This window comes from Lipotes vexillifer, unplaced genomic scaffold, assembly GCF_000442215.2.
Source record: "Lipotes vexillifer unplaced genomic scaffold, Lipotes_vexillifer_v1.1 scaffold690, whole genome shotgun sequence".
Lineage (NCBI taxonomy): Eukaryota > Metazoa > Chordata > Mammalia > Artiodactyla > Lipotidae > Lipotes > Lipotes vexillifer.
The window spans coordinates 2547958-2556549 of record NW_006798376.1 but is presented as its reverse complement, the minus strand read 5'-3'; the positions used below and the strand labels follow the sequence as shown (position 1 = coordinate 2556549).

At 39.5% G+C, this 8592-nt stretch overlaps 1 protein-coding gene across 1 annotated transcript in view; it reads left to right on the top strand.

Moving 5' to 3' along the window:
* The window catches only part of ASAH2 (N-acylsphingosine amidohydrolase 2), a 77620-nt gene that overhangs the window by 39899 nt on the left and 29129 nt on the right, over positions 1-8592 (top strand). The gene's annotated exons all lie outside the window — the stretch shown is intronic.

Below are 8592 nucleotides of genomic sequence, written 5' to 3'. Positions count from 1 at the left end.
AGAGAGGCGCCAACAAAAAAAAAAAAAAAAAAAAAAAAAAAAAAAAAAAAAGAATAGTTTTAAATTGGGCTGGAGCTGGGGTGGAGTTGGAGTGGTGCAGAGCGGGAGTGTCATTGTAACTTCGACAGTATGAGTTGGCCCTTCCATCTGGTTGTTAGTGTCTCTTTCCCAGTTTCCTTTATTGGAGCCCAGATTCCTCAGAACAGAAGCTTTTAGGAACCTAAAGCATGTGGTCCTGGGTCTTCTTCCTGTGTGTATTTCCATGAATTTATAACTGATTATTATAGGTTTTGTACTTTTATCCTGATTATCACTGTGATAACATGCACTGGCAAGTAGAGAAAGTTAAAAAAAATTGAAGAGTATCACCTACAGGCAATATTTTGGCTTATTTCATTCTTGTCTTTTATATATATATATATATATTTTTTGGAACCATTAGTTAAATTAATAAATACAGTTGCAATGTGATATAGTTGGCATCATCTTTCCTGGTAATATTTCATCTAGTTTGGTCTACTGTTCTAAAATAAATAATTTTTTTTTTTTTTTTTGCGGTATGTGGGCCTCTCACTGTTGTGGCCTCTCCCATTGTGGAGCACAGGCTCCGGACGAGCAGGCTCAGCGGCCATGGCTCACGGGCCCAGCCGCTCCACGGCATGTGGGATCTTCCCAGACCGGGGCACGAACCCGTATCCCCTGCATCGGCAGGTGGACTCTCAACCACTGCGCCACCAGGGAAGCCCCTAAAATAAATAATTTTTAACAGGTTTATTGAGATATAATTCACAAAACATAAAATTCACCCATTTAAAGTATATAATTCAGTGGTTTTTTGGTATATTCACAGATATGTGCAACCATCACCACAGTCAATTTTAGAACATTTTCATCACCTCAGAAAGAAACCCTGTACTCTTTAGCTGTTACAACACAGTCTCCATCTCTCCCAGACCTAAGCAACCACTAATCTCTCTATCTCTATATTTTCCTGTTCTGGACATTTCATATAAATGGAATTGTAAAAAAAAAATGTGGCTTTTTGCATTGGCTTCTTTCACTTAGCATCATGTTTTCAAGGTTCATCCAAGTTGTAACATGGATTAGTATTTCATTACTTTTTTTTCTTTTTAAAAAATTGTTTTATTGAAGTATAGTTGATTTCAATGTGTTAATTTCTGCTGTACAGCAAAGTGATTCATTTATACATATCATACATTCTTTTTCATATTCTTTTCCATTGTGATTTATTACAGGATACTGAATATAAGTTCCCTGTGCTATACAGTAGGACCTCGTTGTTTATCCATTCTCTGTATAATAGTTTGCATCTGCTAATCCCAAATTCCCAGTCCATCCCTCCCCCACCCTCCCTCCCCCTTGGCAACCACAAATTTTGTTCTCTATGTCTGTGAGTCTGTTTTTGTTTTGTAGATAAGTTCATTTATGTTATATTATGACTGAATAATATTCCACTGTATGGTTTTACCAGATTTTCTTTATGCATTCCTCAGTTGATGGACATTTGGGTTGTTCCACATTTGGACTATTAGGAATAATGCTGCTATAAATATTCATGTCCAGGCTTTTGTGTGAGCATATGATTTCATCTCTCCTCTTTGGTATATGCTTAGAAGTGGCATTTCTGGATCATATGGTAACTTTATGTATTTGAGGAACTACCAGACTATTTCCAAATTGTTGCACAATTTTACATTCTCATCAGTAGTTCTGAAGGTTCTGATTTTTCTACATCCTCACCAATACTTGTTTTTATCTTCCTTTTTGATTCTAGCTACCCCCTGGGTGTGGAGTGGTATCTCATTATGGTTTTGATTTGCATTTCCCTGAAGATTAGTGATACTGAAAATCTTTTCTAGTTTATTGGCCATTTGTGTTTCTTCCTTGGAGAAATGTCTACTCATATATTTTTCTTATTTTTAAATCGGGCTACTTGTCTTCTCATTACTGAGTTGAAAGAGTTCCTTATGGTTTCCATATATGCTCTAGGGATGCCCGCTAGCTGGGCTGCTTGGGTCCTTCTGTTGTGGTGGGCTGACTACTGTGGGTGGTCTCGTAGCCTTGGCTCTACCACCCGCCCCGGGTCTGGTTGATTGCTAGGCCCTGCCTTGTGCAGAGGCTGCTGGCCACTGCTTGGTGGGGCTGGGTCATGAGGCAGCTGGCTGCAGACCCACAGGTGGCCCCTGGGCTACTGCTAGCTCACTGGTGGGCAGAGCTGGAGTCAAGGAGATCCTGGGCTGGTGTCTTCCCACTGGTGGGTGAAGCTAGGTCCTAGGGCTAGTGCCAGCCCACTGGCAGGAAGAGCTGAGTCCTGGGGTCTGGCTACAGGGCCCAGGGTCCCAGAGCTGGTGTTAGACTGCTGGTGGGTGAGGCTGGTTCTTGACATGGCTGGCTGCAGGGTCCAGGATGTCCTAAAGCTTGTGTTGGCTTGCTGGTGGGCAGGGTCAGAGCCCAGCTAGTCCCAGAGCTGGTGCTGGTCTGCTGATGGGTGGGCTGAGTCTGCAGGCAGCAGGGGTACCGTTGTCCTGAGGCTGGTGTCCGCCTCACTGGTGTGTGCGGCCTGATCCTGCATCCTCTGGTGGGCAGGGTTGTGTCCAGGGGTGGCTGTGGGTTCAGGGGGGGTCTTAAGGCAGCTTGTCTACTGGTGGGTGGGACTGTGTCCCCACCCAGTTAGTCACTTGGCTTGAAATGTCCTAGTACTGGTGCCTGTGGGTTGGTGGGCGTGGGCACAGCTGGGTCCTGGAGCTAATAAGCTAGAGGGAGGATCCGAAATAGTATGTGGTAGAATGAGCTCCTAAAAATGGCTGCCACCAGTGTCTGTGAGCTCCAGTTGAGCCCTGTCTCTCTGGGAGACTCTCCAAGATTAGCAGGTAGGTCTAAGCCAGGCTCCTTTCAAATTATTGTTTCTGAGCTGGGTCTCGGAGCATGTGAGATTTTTGTGTGCACGCTTTATTAGTAGAATCTCCATTTCCCACAGCTCTCTGGGTCTCCCACAAGTAAGCCCCACTGGCCTTCAAAGCCAAAAGTTCTAGTGGCTCATCTTCCTGGCAGAGAAATGCTGGGCTGGGGACACTGATGTGGGGCTCAATATCTTTGCTCCTTGGGGAGATGCTCTGAAATTGTAATTATTTTCCTGTTGGTGGGTCACTTACCCAGAGGGTATGGGTCTTGACTGCTTATATCACTGTGGTTCTTCTTTATATCTTTAGTTATAGAAGATCTTTTATGGTAGGTTCTGGTCTTTTCCATCAATAGGTGGTCTGTAAATAGTTGTTATTTTGGTGTGGCCATGAGAGGAGGTGAGCTCATGGTCTTTCTACTCCACCGTTTTGGCTGATCTCCCTACTGTGGGTTATGTTCTCACCTTCTTCATTGTGTCCTTTTAAGCACAAAAAGTTTTAATTTTGATGAAATCAAAATGGTCCATTTTTGCTTCTGTGTCTCATGCTTTTGGTGTCATATCTAAGTATCCTTTGCTAAATTTGATGTCATGAAAACCTACCCGTTTTCTTCTAGAAGTTTTATGGTTTTAGCTCTTATATTTAGATCTTTGAGCTATTTTGAGTTAGCTTTTATATATGGTGTGAGGTAACAATCCACCTTCATTCTTTTCCTTGTGGCTATCCAGTCATTACAGCACCATTTGTTGAAAGGCTATTTTTTTAAACCCATTGAATGGGCTTGGCACACTCACTGAAAATCAGTTGACCATAGATTCATGGTCTTATTTCTGGATTCCCAATTCTATTCCGTTGATCTGTGTTTATTTTTTGTGCTATTATCACCCTTTAAAAAAAGAAAAATCATTCCTTTTCTATAGCTAAGTAGTATTCCATTGTTCGTATCACCCTTTCTTGATTACTATTGCTGTGTAGTAAGTTTTGAAATCAGGATATATGAGTCCTCCTACTTTGTTCTCCTTTTTCAAGATTGTTTTTGCTATTCTGAGTCCTTTGCAATTCTATTTAAATTTTAGAATCAGTTTGTCAACTTCTACAAAGAAGTCAGCTGAGATTCTGATTGGAATTGTATTGAATCTGTAGATTAAATTGAGGAGCACTGTAATCTTAACAATTTTAAGTCTTCTAATCCTTGAACATGGATGTTTTCCTATTTATTTAGGGCATGGAGAAAAGGGAGAACTCTCCTATGCTATTAATGTGGTATATCACATTTATTTATTCACATATTTTGAACCATTCTTGCATCCCAGGAATAAATCCCATTGATCGTGGTGCATGATCATTTTAGTGTGCTATTGAATTCAGTTTGCTAGTATTTTGCTTGGGATTTTGGCTTCTATATTCATCAGAGATATTGGCCTTTTTTTTTTTTTTTTTTCTCATAGTGCCCTTATATGGCTTTGGTATCAGGGTAATGTTCGCATCATAAAGCAAATTTGGGAGTATTCCCTCCTCCTCAATTTTTGAGAAGAGTTTGAGAAGGACTGGCATTAATTCTTCTGTAAATGTTTGGTTGAACTCACCAGTAAAACCATCTGATCCTAGTCTTTTTTTGTTAGGAGGTTTCTGACTACTGATTCAATCTTCTTACTCATTATTGGTCTGCTCAAAGTTTTCTATTTATTCATGGTTTAGTCTTGGCAGTTTGTACGTTTCTAGGAATTTACGCATTTCTTCTAGGTTATCCAATTTGGTGGTGTATAATTGCTTATAGTCATCTTTTTGTATTTCTGAGGTGTCATTTGTAATGTCTTACCTTTCATTTCTAATTTTTTGAAAAATTTGAGGCTTCTTTCTTTTTTTCCTTAGCTAGTCTAACTAAAGGTTTGTCAATTTTGTGTTTTCCAAAACCAGCTCTTCATTTTGTGGGTTTTTTCTATTGTTTTTCTGGTCTCTATTTCATTTATTTCTACTCTGATCTTTGTTATTTCTTTTCCTCTGTTAACTTTGTGCTTAGTTTGTTCTTTTTCTAGTTCCTTGAGGTGTAAGGTTAGGTTGTTCTTTTGAGATCTTTCTTAGTTCTTAATGTAGGGGTATATCACAATAAATTGCACTCCCAGAACTTATTTTGCTCTATACAGTAAGTTTTTGGCATATTGTATTTCCATTTTTGTTTTGTTTGTTTTGAGGTATTTTTGATTTCATTCTGATTTCTTTGACCCATTAGTTGTTCAGGAGTATGTTTTTTAATCTTCACATATCTGTGAATTTTCCAGTTTTCCTGTTACTGATTTCTAGTTTCATGTCTTTGTGGTCAGAAAAGATAGTTGGTATGATTTCAATCTTCTAAATTTGCTGAGGCTTCTTTTGTGATCCTACGTGATCAATACTGGAGAATGTTTCATGCACACTTGAGAAGAATGTGTTTTCTACTGTCGTTGGGTAGAACGTTCCATATGTGTCTTTTAGGTCCAGTTGGTCTAAGATACGATTCAAGTCCAATGTTTCCTTGTTGATTTTCTGTGTGGATGATCTAACCACTTTTGAAAGTGGGCCATTTATGTTCCCTACTATTATTATATTGTTATTTATTTTCTAGTGCTTATAAAAGTTATGTTCACATTATACTGTTGGTCTATTAAGTGTGTGATAACATTATGTCCTAAAAATGTACATTCCTTAATAACAAATACTTTTATTGCTAAAAATGGTAACCATCAGCAGAGTTTTCAAGGAGTCATAATCATAATCTTTTTGCTGGTGGAGGGTCTTGCCTTGATGTTGATGGCTGCTGACTGATCAGGGTGGTGGTCGATGAAGGTTGTGGTGACTGTGGCAATTTCTTAAAATAAGACAATGATGAAGTTTTCTGCATTGATTGACTCTTTCACAAGTGATTTCTCTGTAGTGTGCAATGCATTTTATAGTACTTTACCCACAGTGGAACTTCTTTCAAAATTGGAGTCAGTTCTGTCAAACCCTGCCACAGCTTTATCAACTAAGTTTGCATGACATTCTAAATCCTTTGTTGTCATTTCAGTGGTCTTCAGAGCATCTTCACCAGAAGATTCCACCTTAAGAAATCACCTTCTTTGCTCATTCATAAGCAGCAAGTCCTCATTTGTGAAAGTTATCATCATGAGATTGCAGCAGTTAAGTCACACCTTTAGGCTTTGCTTTTAATTCTAGTTTTCTTGCTGTTCTCACCACCTCTTCAGTTACTTCCTCAACTGAAGTCTTGAACTCCTCAAAGTCATCCATGAGAGCTGAAATAACTTTTTCCAAGCTCTTGTTAATGTTGGTATTTTGTCCTCTTTCCATGAACCGTGAATGTTCATGGAATGGCATCTAGAATGGTGAATCCTTTCCAGGAAGTTTTCCATTGACTTTTCCAAGATCCATCAGAGGAATCACTGTCCATGGCAGCTATAGCCTTATGAAGTGTATTTCTTAAGTAATAAGACTTGAGAGTCAAAAGTACTCCTTGATCCACAGGCTTCAGAATAGGTGTTGTGTTGACAAGCATGAAAACAACATTAATCTTGTACATCTTCATCAGAGCTCTTGGGTGACTTGTGCATTGTCAGTGAGCAGTAATATTTTGTTTGTTTGTTTGTTTGTTTGTTTGTTTTGTGGTACACGGGCCTCTCACTGTTGTGGCCTCTCCCGTTGTGGAGCAAGGCTCCGGACACGCAGGCTCAGCGGCCATGGCTCACGGGCCCAGCTGCTCCGCAGCATGTGGGGTCTTCCCGGACCGGGGCACGAACCCGTATCCCCTGCATCGGCAGGCGAACTCTCAACCACTGCACCACTGGGGAAGCCCGAGCACTAATATTTTGAAAGGAATCTTTTCCTGAGCAGTAGATCTCAACAGTGGTGTTTAAATATTTAGTAAACCATCTTGTCAACAGACATGCTGTCATATAGGCTTTGTTGTCCCATTTATAGAGCACAGGCAGAGTAGATTTAGCATAATTCTTAAGAGCCCTAGGATTTTCAGAATGGTAAATGAGCATTGGTTTCAGCTTAAAGTGACCAGCTATGTTTGTCCCTAACAAGAGAGTCAGCCTGACATTGACTTCTCCTCTCTAGCTAAGAGTCCAAGATGGCATCTTATTCCAAAAGAAGATTGTCTTGCCTACGTGGAAAATCTGTTTTTTAGTGTAACCACCTTCATTCATTATCTTGGCTTATTCTTCTGGCTAACTTTCCACAGCTTTTACATTAGCACTTGCTGCTTCACCTTGAACCTTTATGGTTATGGAAGTGGCTTCTTTCCCTAAAGCTCATAAACCAACCTCTGCTACCTTCAGAGTTTTCTTTTGCACCTTCCTCACCTCTCTCACCCTTCATAGAATTGAAGAAATTTAGGGCCTTGCCCTGAATTAGGCTTTGGCATAAGGGAATGTTGTGGCTGGTTTGCTCTTCTATCCAGACAATTAAAACATTCTCCATATCAGTAATAAGGCTGTTTCACTTTCTTATCATTTGTGTGTTCGCTGGAATAGCACTTTTAATTTCCTTCAAGAACTTTCCTTTGCATTCACAACTTGGCTGACTATTTGGTGCAAGAGATCTAGCTTTTGTCATATCATAGCTTTCAACATGTCTTCCTCACTAAGCTTAATCATTTCTAGTTTTTTGATTTAAAATGAGAGATGTGCGACTCTTCCTTTCACTTGAATACACAGAGGCCATTGTAGGGTTATTAATTGGCCTAATTTCAATATTGTTGTGTCTCAGGGAATAGGGAGGCCTAAGGAGAGGAAGAGAGATGGAGGGACAGCCAGTCAGTGGAGCAGTCAGAGCGCATACATTTATCAATTAAGTTTTCTGTCTTATATGGATGTGGTTTGTAGTGCTGCCAAACTATTACAGTAGTAACATCAAAGATCACTGATCAGAGATCACTCTAAGAAATATAACAATAATGAAAAAGTTTGAAATCTAGTGAGGATTACTAAAATGTGACGCAACGTTATGAAGTTAGCCATTGCTGTTGGAAAAATGGCACTGATCAACTTGCTCAATGCAGGGTTACCACAAACCCTCAATTTGTAAACAAAACCCCAAACAAACAAACAGAAAAACACAATATCAGCAAAGTGCAGGAAAATGAGGTATACCTGTCCTTTCATATCTTTTATGGGCTATTAGCATCCTTGCATTTCAGCTTGAAGAACTCCCTTTGGCATTTTGTGTCTCATAATTCATGTAGGCTTTCTTCATTCTTTTTCATTTTTTTTCACTTTAATTGAATAGTTCCTAATGACTTGTTTTGAGTTCACAGATTATTTCTTCTGCTTGATCAAGTCTGTTGTTGATGCTCTCTACGGCATTGTTCATTTCATTCATTGCATTCTTCAGCTCCAGGATTTGTTTGGCTCTTTTTTATGGTTCTGCCTTCCTGTTGAACTTTCATTTTGTTCATAATTATTTTCTTGATTTTGTTAAGTTGTATATTTGTGTTCTCTTGTAGCTTGCTGAACTTCTTTGACACAATTATTTTGAGTTCTTCTTTGACAATTTGTAGATCTCCAATTCTTCGGGTCAGTTATTGGAAAATTATTGTGTTCCTTTTGTGATGTCATGTTTCCTTGATTTTTGTTGTCTCTCGTAGAATTGCATTTGTCTGTGCATTTGATGGATCAGTCACCTCTTCCAGACT